Source organism: Lactuca saligna, chromosome 5, assembly GCF_052625555.1.
Source record: "Lactuca saligna cultivar CGN05327 chromosome 5, ASM5262555v1, whole genome shotgun sequence".
Lineage (NCBI taxonomy): Eukaryota > Viridiplantae > Streptophyta > Magnoliopsida > Asterales > Asteraceae > Lactuca > Lactuca saligna.
This window is the reverse complement of record NC_136421.1, coordinates 218532415-218547754: the sequence shown is the minus strand read 5'-3', so window position 1 is coordinate 218547754 and position 15340 is coordinate 218532415. Positions and strand designations below refer to the sequence as shown.

Here is a 15340-nt window from a genome sequence, read left to right as displayed (position 1 = left end):
TTATCAACCATCCAACGATTCCATGTAAAATTTATTATAATTGATTTTTGGTTTTTTATGTTGAAAAAATCCTCCTTTTAGGAAGGTAATGTCAAATACACGCTTTCTCTAAGACAACCCCGCCAACCTTTCCTTCAATGTTAGAAAGCATATTAGTATGAGTTTTTAGAATAACAAGGTCTAACGTGGAAATCAACACAACTGCTGCTTATTCCAAAGCTTAAGGCCATTTAAATCCCTCTCATTTGAGCTTACAACATTCCATTCTAAAATATCCCTAAGCTTACCAAATTAAAAAAAAAAACCGTTAAAAACGAACATCACCAAACATCTAAATCACTAGATGCTTGGTACTACAACAAACAAACGACAACAAGATGAGAGTAAATCAAGAACTTGAAACCCAAAAGCAACCTTAACCAAACCCACCAAGAACACCCTTGAGTTTCTTAACTTGTGCTGAATCCAATAAAGCTGTCCCAGACACCACTTTCGTTGGTACATCAGTTCTAGTAATTGCATTCCCGGCATCGAACTACTGAAGCTAGTGATTCCAAATACGGGTTTCGTACCACAATTTTTTATAAAGTGTTCCAGCCCTTGTGGAAAAAGAAAAGTATCCCCTTCTTTTATCGTCTTGGCATACAAAGTATTATCATACGATATGAATCCAACACAAGTAGTCCCTTTGATGAGATACAACATTTCCGTGCCTCCAGGGTGAGTGTGCATCGGTATAGCCATGGATATCCAAAGCCCATTCACAGCCGGAAACTGGGGAGTGAATGCTGGAGTGACATAAGCATTGATGGGATTGGTCGTGTTCCCGGGTTCACCAAGGCCCGAGAAAGCAAAATCATCTGCCGTTATTTTCTTGGGATCTTTGCATGGGAAACCTAAAGGAGTGTCGGACTGTGACAAATCAGCTACACAAAAGTCGTGCACAGATGCAGACGATGTCGCAAAGAGAAGAGAGAGTATAAGAAGAGTGGGGATCAACATTATTTGGAGTGTGTTTGGTGGGTGCATAGAAGATGAGGATTATAAATATAGGGGGGAATACAATGTACACCGATACACATGAAACCTATATGAATGGATTTAGATTTTCACATGCATATTGTTATTTTCATCGTAAAAATACATATTATTATGACTAATGAAATAATATTATGTATTTTTATAATTAATGAAATAATTTGTAAAATACAACTTGTAGAAACAACGTATTTGGATTAGAAAAATCAAATCAACACTTCAATCCGGTTTTAGTTGTTGGACTATATATGAACTAAATATAGCTAATAGTATAACCATTAAATGTACAAGTATGTCCATACATATAGGCGTGTTTGGCACGGAGCTTTTGGAAGCGTTTGAGAGCTTCTAGCTTTTAACTTTTGATAAAACGTTCTAATTTAAACAAAAAACTTCATTTGGTAGTACGAGCATTTAGCTTTTAGTTTTAACAAAACGCTCCGATTCTATAAGCTACTTCATGTAGCGTTTAACAAAACGCTCCCGTGCTTTGAAATCAATTTACATAATTACCCTTAAAAATATATTTATATATTTATTTATTTTTAATCAATTGTCCTTTTATGTAATTTTATAGATTTCAAAAGCTTCCAGCTACTTTTGTCAAACATTCATATAACAAATAAAAGTTATAGCTAACCGCTACCCGCTTCCAACTAACAATTACTTTTACCAAACACGCCCATAAAGTGAAACTTTAATCCTTCAACCTTGTATAGTTGATTACTAGCCTTTTATTTTGTAAAATTATATTTTTCATCCAATTACTTTTTAAAATTTTACTTTCACCCCATCCACCTTCAGCTTTGTAGAATGTAACTTTTACCCATTTATTTTCTAGAATTTCGTGTTTATCTCTAGTCTTCGTAGTATGTATATATATATATATATATATATATATATATATATATATATATATATATATATATATATATATATATATATATATATATATATATATAAAATATGATTTTCACTCCTTTACTTTGTAAAAAACATTTTTTACCCCTCTATTTTTAAATGTAATTTTGACCTCTTTAACTTTGAACTTTGTAAAACATCATCGGTTTAATAAATTTTCACTCCTAATACGCAAAAGAAACATGTAAAACCCCACAGAAAAATGTGGGATCAATTACTAGTTGTATTATATTTTGAAAAGAATTATTTAAATAACAAAGAGTATAAAGGGGAAGTGTATTAGGGCATACACAATGCATTAAACTCCAAAGAGTTTAACGGATTGTCGTAACAGTTTTTTACATTCTATACAATTCTATATTTTTCTACAATGCATTAAACTTTATAAAATTCAATAGAAAATTATAAAAACTAATTTATAGCATATACTTAAGAATTAAGAATTTTCCTTTTTCTCATTGAAAAGTTTAATGATCATTGAACTCAAAATCCATTAAATGAGAATGTGACATCTCATTATGGTGTAGTTTAATGCATTGAATGACAAATAGACTTACCATCTCATTCGACTATTTCATTTGACCCTCCCATTTAATTCATCATTGTAGATGTTTTTACCACACAACCTCATTTCTCGGATTCTAATAAAATAACCACCATCTTTGAGAATACAATGTATGCAAACTTGTACGAACCCATTTTTTTTTTTTGACAATTATCATTGTTGATAAACATGCACAAGCACACTTTATTCTTGGCAAAGCATATTTAAGATAGTTTACCTGTCCATACCAAATAAAAATTGCTAAGCATCTTCACGAGTATTATTGTGTTGCATGTTCAAAATGTTCCATTTCACCACACAACATATATCAATGTACATCGCTAATGTGACAACCCAGATAATACGTCACCAATCGCCGTTAAAATTTAGGACGTAAAAATGTAATAAGGACATCTTTGTAATCACACGTTATATTTTAATATATTCAAATTTTTCGTCCTTAATTATGTCAACTGTTAGGCTAAAAAATAAGTGCGTAAAAAGTCACGACACTTTGAGTGTTAGCATATTTAGACTCCTTAAGTCACCACGATTCCAAAAATACAGATTCCATAAGAATCCGACACGCTATGAGTGGGATATGACATTTGTAGTAAATAAATATCTACCGCAATTAAAAAAATTACAACGACGATAACTACAGAGAGATTGGTTGACTTTTGGAAAAAGTCACAAACTAATCAACCGAAGTACTACTTAAAGTAGGAATTATGAGGCAATGAACACCTAAAACAGAAGTCAAAGGAGAGAGTTATGATTTTATATGATCAACTCGTCGAAAAACAAAAGTCAAAACTAGACAAAACAACCAAAAAGAGAGTCACAGAGAATGATGAGACATACACAGATATATAAGAGTCATTGAGAATGAATCGTATGTGAGAGTTATGGAATTTCAAAGTTTGATTTTTACCGTCATGCGCGTTCACGTGCAGTGTGCTGCGCACACCTGACAGTTGATATGCCTGGATACCGGGTGACGTGGAACACTGATGGGATGACACGTGGCAACATTGTACGTTTCATGTGTATTTGTGCGGTGCGTAACATGCGGCGCAAACTCCAAAACTTGCTATAAATAGAAAGCTTTAGCATATCATTTCCTCAGCCCTCTTATACGTTCTTTCTCTATCTCGATTCACATGCCACTGCCCCAGGCGCCTCTCGGAAGTACTAACTTGTGGTTTAGACCCTACAACAATGTTTTCATAACTCACATGTGAGTTCACGACTCCATTTTCCAAATCCTTTCCGGGGGGTGGGGGGGGTGGGGGTGGGGGGGGGGGTATACGTTTATAATGTGACTTTACATAGTTATTACTAACTGAAGTTAGATAATTATGCTCATAACATTAAGATGATATTATGCCCGGTAGATACTCTACCCAAACTTTTTAGGTTATATTATGTCTAGTTGTTATAATGAATCCCAATGATAGATAAGATCATACCTAGTTGTTACACTTGCCAATTTCCAGGAAACGCTGAAACGCATTATTATAGCCACCTTTTGGATAAGCTTAGTACCTAGTGTTACTCTGCCTAAATACTTAACTACGCAAAATACACTATATATATATATATACATATACACACACACACACACACACACACACACACAAAATAAGTAAACCTATATAAATATAACGCAAATAACAACACGACCCACCAGGGGAGCCACCCACAAAAAGAGTTAGATGAGACATGATTCATCAACATGCTGATAGATTTTCAGTTGGCCCTCAGCCTATAATCGTTATATCTTAAGTGAGCGGGAGAGATATGTATAGATCTATACGAGATTGACACTCCCACCGGTGGTTGGTTTCTACAAATCGACGACAAGTCGAAGCAATCATTACTTTCTAAACACATAGAGACGTCCAATGAAGCGTCGTGGTCTTTAGGATAAACAATGATAGATCGATTATAGGAACTCGTCGTAACTTTGTTAAACTAAAACTAACTATATTAAACTACTACTAGGAACCAACCTAAGAAAGTAGTGATAGTACACACAAACTTGAGAAAGCTAGTGTAGGATTAACAAGGTAAAACTAAAATATCCACTCAACATTTTAAAATCATAAACTTGTGGATTCGCCAACATTATGTTGACCTCTCAAACCACATGTATTTTCAGGAGAATAAACTCGTTTGAAGGAGGAGATAACCCCTATGATGAAACCGTAAACTTTTGTGCTTTACCTTTATACTTTGCTTTCGTAACCTACTTTATCTCGAACAATAGTGTAACATATTTTATTTAATGAATAAATAGTTATGTTGGTTAGTACATCCTGTGTATTACTCAATGTATATCTTTGACCTAAATCCCAACATCCCAACGTTGCACTGTCTAGAGCTTCGGCCGTCGGCTAGGTGTATGAAAGATTGGTATTAGAGCTATTGATTATAGTGAACTAGTAATTCCTTAGGAAATACAACTATAACCTAGGGTTACACTCTGATTAGGTTTAACCCTTTAAGTGTAATAGTAAGTATAAGTATTAATTACCCTACTTCTTGACTACTTACAAAAGAGGTGGCTAGTTTGAACTATCGCTTGGGTTGCTGGATTTAGAACGACTATATGCTAAAATGGTCCTACCATCAGGTACTTATCATCTTGCTGATCCTTAATTGATAGTCTTGGAGTATAAAACCCTAAAAATAAGATACAACCAAACCAAAAAAAAAGATTAAAAGATATAGAGCGATATGTATATACTCGTATAAGTGTAACTACTGCTCACCAATACAAACCCACAAAGCCGCAACTCAGGATTTTAGGTCAAAAACCATATTTAGAGTTCGATAGTACAATGGTTGTACCACAACTAGACTTAGAATATGCAACTAAGTTTTATTTTGGCTCGACCAATGCATGACCGAACTCGAATACGGTGGTTGGAAATCTAAATGCTTGAGGACTTCTCGATTGGATGAATAGGCCATGATTCTATACTCAGAGGCTTCTTCTAAAGACTTCTATGTTTGGGGATTTCCAATTCAACGACATCCACACTTGAGGATTTTCTTCCATAGGAAACACCGACTTACGACATACTATGAGGACTCGGGAGTTACACGTACTATCTATTACATACTTGTAATTGGATACTATATAGGATTTAATTGATCTTCACAAATCTCATAAACATCTTTCATGCTTGATTTCTTATGTAGGTTTTCCAATAGCATGGCACCCGTTGGATCGTGGAGGGAAACTTCCTCATCAAAGGAGGAGCGTACGGTACTTGTTGACTCAGACCCAACCTATCAATACCCCAGGGATGGAGGAAGATGATGACGTGGAGCCCGATTATACTCCAGCTGAGCACCCATTAGAGCCAACCCTTTCACTAGACTACACATTGGCTGGGATAGAGCATCTCAGTTCCGATTACAAGCCTGACTAGGATGAGGAGGACACTGCTTCACATCAGTCTTATAGGACACCCACGGGTACTCATGTGAAGCATGATGGGTTTTGAGCACTACATCAATCCTATGGTGTGCATGCAAACTCTAAAGCTTTGGATCTAGTTTGTCTAATGAACATTCAATAATCATCAAAAGCTCATAAACCCTAGATCTAGCATATAATAATCGAATTAACATATGAATTAGGGTTTAGATATTATTTTGATTGTTATGTTGCAATAACAATCACAATTCTTCTTGATCTTGACTCTTGAAAGCTTAGTGCCTCAAATGTTGTACCTCTAATGGAATCACAAACACCATGAGCAACAAGATGAACAAAGAGAAGTAGGAGATGGCACAAAAACATCCAAGAACCCTTAGGGATCACTTAGCCACGTTTTTTGGGAGCCTTAGGGGTCTTTATATACTTGTGAGGGCTGCTAGGGTTTCAGGTGAAACCCTAATTCTCTGCTTAGTCTTTAAGCAACCCATGGAGTCCTTCTAGTAAGCCCTTGGATGAAAATCATATGGGCTTCCCATAGATTTCGTCCAATGCTTTATTTGATATCCATAGTGAAGCCTTGTGTCCCAAGGAGTTGTTGGACACTCTTGAACTGAAATACATTACTGAGGATGATTCTAGCAAGAAGTTTCTAGTCAAGGACTTTAATAATTATAAGATGGAAGATTCAAGGTCAGTCACTGAACAGTACAATGAACTCCTTGGCATATACAGTCAGTTTAAACTGCACCGTATGAATATGGATGAATCCATTATTGTGTCGACTGTCATTGACAAACTGCCTCCATCCTGGAAAGACTTCAAACATAACTTGAAACATTAAAAGGAGGAACTGTCATTGGTTCAAATTGCTAGTCACATTCGTATTAAAGAATCTCTTTGTGCGAAGGAAAGTGACAAATCTGAAAAACCCAAAGGAAAAGTTGAACCTGGACAGCCCTCGGTTCATATGGTTGAAAACAAACCAAGGAACCAAAACCACAAAGGACATGGCAAACGTAAGCAGGAACATGTACCAAGCAACTCCAACAAAAAGAGAAAGGATCTGGTTTGTTGGAGGTGCAATCAAGTTGGGCATTGCAAACATGATTATTGTATGAATTTGGGCAATAATGGTGCTAGAAACAGTGGAGCCAATGGGAAAGTGAACGGGTCTTCGATCCAAGTTAAAGGAGGTCAGTTTTTGACTAACTTTAATAATTCTAATTAGAATTATGATTCATTTATCCCTGAATCATTCTATGTGCAGGATGATGATGTTGCTTGGTGGATCGACTCCGGAGCAACGAACCATGTTTGCAAGGATAAACGGATGTTTGAAACATTAACTCCGCTTGAAGATGAGTCGGTGCTAAAAATGGGAGATAATTCTTTTATTCCTATTTATGGTTTAGGTGTCGTGTGTCTTGAATTTACTTATGGAAAGACAATTAGGTTATTTGATGTTTTGTTTGTTCCCAAGATTCGCAAGAATCTTGTTAGCTCTAGTTGTTTGATTTCTGATGGTTTTAAACAAGTTATTGAGTCGGATAAGTTTGTTTTGTCTAAGGGTGGATCGTTTGTTGGCTTTGAATATTTAAATAATAGAATGTTTCGTTTAAATATTGTTGACAAATTATTACCTGTTCAAAATTATGTATTTGTATCTTCTGCTTCTAATGTTGATAAATCTATGCTTTGGCATGTAAGATTAGGTCATGTCAACTTTAGAAGGATGCATGATATGTCAAAAGATGGATTAATTCTAGCCTTTGATATGACATCTGATAAATGTAAAACATGCATGCTTACAAAAGTGACAATACAACCATTTCCTAGTGTTACTAGAAATTTAGCTGTTTTGGAACTTGTACACAGTGACCTGTGTGATTTTCACTCCACTCCTTCTTTGGGAAATAAAAAATATGTGGTCACTTTTATTGATGTCTGTACTCGATTTTTCTATGTGTATCTGTTGCATTCTAAGGATGAAGCCTTAGATAAATTCAAAATATACAAAACCGAGGTGGAATTGCAATTGGGCATTCCAGTTAAATGTCTCAGGATTGATAGGGGAGGTGAATATATGGATCCCATATACTTCCAATCAGTGGGTATCATTCATGAGACCACGACACCATACACGCCCCAACAAAATGGTATTGATGAACGCAAAAATCAAGTTTTAAAGGAAATGGTAAACTCGATGTTGTCTTACTCGAGATTGAGTGAAGGATTCTAGGGAGAGGCCATGTTAACGGCCTGCTATCTATTGAATAGGGTTCCAAATAAAAGGAACAAAACAGTCCCATATGAACTTTGGTTCAAGAAAAAGCCGAATATGAGTTATTTTCGGGTTTGGGGATGTCGGGCAGTTGTAAAACATACCGAGCCCAAAAAGAAAATTTTGGCAAAACGTGGAATTGATTGCATATCCATTGGATATGCTGAACATTCCAAGGCATATAGGTTTTATGTAATAGAACCTAATGATTCGGTTTCAATTAACACTGTCATCGAATCACGAGATGAAATTTTTGATGAGATGATATTTTCATCGATTCAAAGGCCTAAGGATCTGACTTTTGGTGCTAATAAAGAGCAAACTTCAGAAAGTGAAGATGGTGGTATCGTGAAAGAACCACAAGATATTCGTAAAAACAAAAGGGCCAAATTGCTAAATATTTCAGATCCGACTTCCAACTATACTTGGTGGAAGGTTCAAGGGATGAAATTAATATTGAATATTCTTATTGTTATAGTATTGAAGATGATCGTAAGACTTATCAAGAGGCCATCGAGTCTCGTGATAGTGCCTTTTGGAAGGAAGCAATTGATGATGAAGTGTCACCAATTCTTGAGAACAACACATATGTGTTGTCTGATTTGCCTCCGGGTTCTAAACCACTTGGTTGCAAATGGATTTTCAAAAAGAAGATGAATTTTAATGGGACTATTGACAAATTAAAATCCCGGTTAGTCATTCAAGGTTTTAGACAAAAAGCCGGTATTGACTATTTTGATACGTATGCTCCAGTTGCACGTATTTCTACTATTAGATTGTTGGTTGCCTTGGCAAGTATCCACAATCTGGTTATTCACCAAATGGATGTGAAAACAGCCTTTTTAAATGGTGATCTTGATGAGGAAGTTTACATGAAACAACCAGAAGTTTTCATTATGCCCGGTAAAGAGCATATGGTTTGTAAACTTGTCAAATCTTTGTATGGGCTGAAACAAGCGCCTAAACAATGGCATCAAAAATTTGATGAGGTGATTTTGTCTTTTGGTTTCAAGACAAACCAATGTGACAAATGTGTTTATAGTAGATTTGATGATGCTACTAGAGATGGAGTGAGCATTTGCTTATATGTAGATGACATGTTGATTTTTGGTACCGACCAAAACCAAGTGGATGAAATAAAGAAATTGTTATCATCCAAGTTTTCCATGAATGATTTAGGATAGGCTAATGTAATTCTTGGAATAAGAATTAAGAAGATGAACAAAGGATTGATAATGACTCAAAGTCATTATATTGAGAAAATTCTCAAGCGGTTTAATTTTACCGAGTGTTCTCCTGTGAGTACTCCTATGGACCCAAGTGTGAAATTAATGCCAAATAATGGTGTTCCCATTTCACAATTGGAATACTCTAAGGCTATTGGTAGCTTGATGTATGCCATGACAAGTACCGGACCTGATATAGCTTTTGTTGTGGGTAAGTTGGCTAAGGCATATAGCCAGGTTTATAATGGTAAGTCTAGACACCTAGGTGTTAGATATAGTATGATTAGAGAACTAATCATGAATGGTGTGATTTCGATTGAGTTTGTGAAATCGCAACAAAATTTGGCAGATCACTTGACTAAAGGTCTGACAAGAGACTTAGTGCACAAGTCTATAATCGGGATGGGATTAAAGTCCATTTAATTCTATAATGATGAGACACTCAATTCCCTCCTAATATAATGTTAGGAGTTGAATTTAATGTGGAAAGCTCATAATTATAGATTGGAACACTGATGGGTTTTGGTCATAAGACATCCTATGTGCTCATACAAACCCTAATGCTTGGATCTAGGTTTCTCTATTGTACATGCTTTGAATCCAAGACTATAAACCCTAATTCTAACATATGGAAATCGACATTAACATATAATTAGGTTTAAGAACATACCTTGATTTTTATGTAACAATAACAATCACAAATCTCCTTGTATTGACTTTGGAATGCTTAGAGTCACAAGTGTCACTCCTCTAATGGCTCACAAACACCATAAGAAAATGGAGAAGGTATAAAGAGAGAGGTGAGAGGTTAGAATTCGCATCTAGGACCTCTTGGGAAGGGATACAAGAATTCATGACCCTAGGGGTGTTTATATAGGTGTAGAGATAGGGTTTCAGTCATTATCCTTATCTAGTTGATTATCCATTAAGCAACCAATAAGATAATCTTTGAATCCTTATCATACTCGAATTCTAAGGCTTTCCAACCTTTAATTCGTCCACCATATAAATAAGATAATCCTTACCTTATTTTGTAACTATCACATAATTACAAATCAGCCCCTCTAGTTTAATTAATTACATTTGATCACAAAACTAATTCTTAATTAATTATTGACCAATATTAATTAAACAAATATGATTTCTCCTTTAATATATTATTCCTATAACATATTAATAAATCATATTATCCTTTCTCTCTTTATTCATTTCTCCAATCAAGTTGCTTTGGTGAAGGCAACCCAAAAGGACCATGCACCATCGGGTCAAGTACATACCAAAATAGTTATGGACTTAGACACTAATCCAACAGTCTCCCACTTGGATAAGTCTAACAACTATTCTGCGTATGACTTCAGATCCTGATCTGCAATCGTAGCTTTCCAAAGCCGCTGTCAACTCTGATCATATCAGATACGCGTGTCCTTAGATAAGGGATCATATATTCCTCCATTCTAGATATCGTATGAGATATGATTTCAAATCATTCTCTTTGTACTATATCTCGATTTTCGATTTATGACGACAGACTAATTGAACAAATCAGATTAGCCCTAGCCCGGCCGAGCATTTACGTATGTCATCACTAAACCATCGAGGGGCCCAAAGATATCGCTTTTATCCTACTTTGGATAAGAGGAACGGATAAACTTTGATACAATGCTCACTTGCACTCACTCACTGAATTACACACAACAATATGTTTTATAACACCAAGTTACTGGTGCGTTTACATATTATCAATGTGCAACCGATTCGCAAGATACAACTCACACATCTCGGTTTCAAGAATATAAGATGTTATCGTCTCACTAATCACTCGTAATACAATTCATGGAGTGATCCAAGTGAGCGTGGGTTTAATTCAATGCTCAAATCATATTCATAAGCACTCATGAACATTGCAGCAAACATTTGATTATGTCTAATACTCTTCTAGACAATCCATACACCAATTCACGACAGTCTTCATTCATATCTACTTCCAACATATGAACGACTGTGGCCCGTTTGAATAATTCGATTATTCTTAATAAACTCAATTATTCTGGAAGTCAAAACATGCAAAGTGAAACACAAGAATAATACTAATCCCATATGGCCTCAAACCTTTGAGTATAAACAAAACACGTTTTATTTATCACCATATCGATTACTCATTATTTGTCGTTTCGGGTAATCAACTTTATACTTGAATTATTACACTTGTCCCATGCTCCTAGCATGCACACAATGTTTACCTATGGTTCTTACTTTTGTGAAATAGACAAATTGAACACGTTTCCAATCATTCTCATTTTACAACTCCAAATCCATTTTCTTAAGTGTAAGAATATCAAATTCTTGTTACTTATAGAATCTACTAGATTCTAACACTTTATGCAACGATCCTTTTGTAATGTCACTGCACCAAAGTCTCAAAGACTATTGCCAATGATATTACAAAGTCCTCTATCGGAGATTGTTACAAGACAATTCCTTAGATATGATGTCTCTCACTCAAAGTACATTCCTTTGAACATCCTTTTGCATAAAGGTTTCTAATCTAGTCATAGATTTTCAATATTTACTTCCCAATATGGACACGCTTCCATATTTTCCATATGACAACTAATTTCTTAATAGAATCTTATCTATTCGTAATGATGTCGATATTGTCCATCCATTATGGAAACATTTCCATAATTTCCAATATTATACTTCCAACTACTCACAAGCAACCAATCCTCGTCGAACTTTGGATTGTCCTTTGATAGTTGTTTAATTATTTTAGTCAAAATCGATTCTAGTCCTTTTTCCCTCTAAATGCACTAGACATTTGGGAAATTTTAGAATGGTCAAACATTAAAGCATTTGCAATCCATCCTATACCCGAAGCGTATGGGACACGATGCACAATGTTTTATTTTCTATGTTGTCAAAATTCGAATTGTGAAGAGGAGTGTCGTAATCATAATCGAAATTTTAAGAACACACTATGTACCCTTGACTAAGTTTATTAACATTTCTCAACCTAATCCTTTAGATTTGAAATGAAGCATAATATTCTCTCCCTTAATTATAGCAAAACAACTATACAACCCTTACAACTTTGCAAAGTATGACTCTTGTTTTCTATAATTAATATTGCCAACTATGCAATACGTGCCTTAATAATCATACAATCATAACTTTTATGCTCCCACTATCATGATGATTACTATAAAACATAACACTTATGCTCCCACTAGCTTCGACATGTATTCATAAACATCTTAACTTTCAGAAAAACAATACTTATTGAATTTCTTAAGTTCATGTTTCTAATACTTAGTGCTTTGATAATCTTTTATCAAGGCTTATTGAACTTATACACTTTTGCCTTAGATAGTTCATATGTGTGTCTTAACAATTAAGACTAATTGCCAAACCTCACAATTCAAATTATGGAAAGGGATGCCGTAACCATGATCGAATTTGAGAATGCAATTTTACAATCACTATCTTTTAAAATCTTTCTTAGTGAAAGCATTTTCTCACAATCATTTTCATGAAGGAGGAAATCTTATGACACTTAGATTTAAACGGTGTATGTGTTCCTATCCATGTGAATTTGTTAAAACCAAAGTTTACGACAAATTCAAACTCATATGGATCGAACTTCCTTAATCTTGATTTCTTGCCTTATGGTAGCACAGCTGCCCACCACGTTTTCCAAGTAGTTAAGCAGCTCACCTTTTCCTATCAATGTACTTTCCATTGATCAAGGTCCTTGCCTTTTATGCATTCAAATGAGAACTCATAGGACTCACATGCATAATTAACTCGACGGGATTGGCACAGAAACAAAATAATGTCTTCACGATAGGTTGTAAACCTCAACTCGTGTGCTAGTGATAATCAATAAGGTTTATTTGATTTGTTCTTGAAACCTTTCAAGACCATTAAGACTCCCACTGACTCCTTGACATATAAGATTCTCTTGTCAATAAACATTTGTTGACAACCAAATATTCAAGAGTTAGTGTAGCTTTTATCAAAACACTTCATAAAATGGTCTTAGTTGGTCTTTGTCTTATCCAAGACATCACAACTTTCCACAATTGATGAATGTTATAAACCTTCTTAATACTATTCACTCAATGTCACAATCTTGACTTTAAGACTTGTTTTGGAACGAAGTATGATTGACTTCTTGATTTGACCATTTCTTCAATCTTTGATTCCTCTTCTTGGACATACAATTGTACCAAGACTCACTTAGAGGATCAATTGAGATATGGTTCTAAATCATTAAGACCTATCATAAAGCATAAAAGCTACTCTCCCTTCTTCTTAGAATGGAGAAACTCTTATCTTTCTGCCTACTTGATTCTTCTTATTCATTTTGCTATTGATCTAAACCCTTTAATCAATTCAAAATTACACTTAATCTTGTAAGTGTAATCATATTTACTAAGCCTTTAGTAAATCATGACGAATATATTTGTTACTCTTATGGTGAACTTGATCAACACACAACTTTGTGTACTCGATCTCCTAATCCTTCACTTGACACTTTGTCAATGAACTAGTCTAATTTCCAAATACGAAATTTCTCATTCATCATGCAACCAAGTTGCGTGATTCCAAATTTCTGTCCAATTGAAACTTTGGGCGATGAGAAACTCTCCCTATTTGGTAAATTCTCGACGTTTCCATAAATAACATAACTAAGAATCATATCCATTCGTTGTAGAAATATGTAAACATCAATTTTAATAACGATTTCATTGCAAGGAAATAAACAAACAAATAAGTAAGTCCAAATTTGTTTTATTTATAAAAGCAGTGGAAAATCATTTGTCCTTACAATGCAAAATCTATTGAAAACTATGTAAAAAGAAAATTTCTAACAACTCTATCATAACTATCTAAGCTCAAAATCCAATCTTCAAGTCCATGCAATCAAGATCCATCTCTTGTGATTAGATTCATCTTGCTCTCTTATCAAGCTTCCTTTCTTTTTACCGACCCTTCAAAACATTCAAATGCAATCTTATCACATCATGTATTAAGAATCAATGAATAGGAACTTAATGGAGTTAGATAGTGGATTCTTACCTAAAGCGTAGTCATACTTTTGACTCTCCCATCTCTTAGATTTCTTAGGTAAATAGGACAACTTCGTCTCCAATGCCCCTTCTCTTGGCAATAAAAGCAAATTGACTCTTTTTGAACAACACATGGAACTACTTCAGACATCGCCTTTTTCTTATGATCAAACTTTTCGATCATTGCATGTCTTTCATTGCCATTGTCTATATCCATAGAGGTCTTGAAGGCAGATTCACCAATCAACTTTGCTTTTCTATTGCGCCAAACCATTGCTGATTTAGCAGCAATAAGCATATAGGTGAGATCTATAAGGGTCACGTCGTAGCTCATCATATAGTACTCTCTTACGAATTCACTATACGAGTTAGGAAGTGACTGAAGAATTCAATCAACAGCCATCGCTTCACCGACAACGGATCCCATCATTCTTAATCTATCAATGTGTGACTTCATCCCTAAGACGTGTGCACACACCGACTTGCCCTCTTTATGTTTACTTGCCAAAAGGGCTTGAGTGATATTGAACCTTTCAATTTTACAATCTTGTGGGTTAGGGAGAATAATTGGAGGAGGAGGAGGAAGTGAAACATGATTTATTGTTCCTCGATCGAATCGTGGAATATCATCTTCATGTGGAATGCTTGTTCCACGGGATTTGAGAAGACCATAGTTGTCGAACTTTGACATCGGGAGAAAACGAATTCAAGTTAGTTGATTGATTGAGTCCTTGGTAAATCACCCAAATGAAATTCCAAGGCTAGGACCCAACACAATATCCTACAACTCGGGAGAGGGATGCC

The 15340-nt window shown here is 35.1% G+C and overlaps 1 pseudogene; it reads right to left on the bottom strand.

Annotated features, from left to right (window-relative positions):
- Nucleotides 1-295: 295 nt before the first annotated feature.
- On the bottom strand, nt 296-1002 carry LOC145045335 (auxin-binding protein ABP19a-like; annotated as a pseudogene).
- Nucleotides 1003-15340: the final 14338 nt, after the last annotated feature.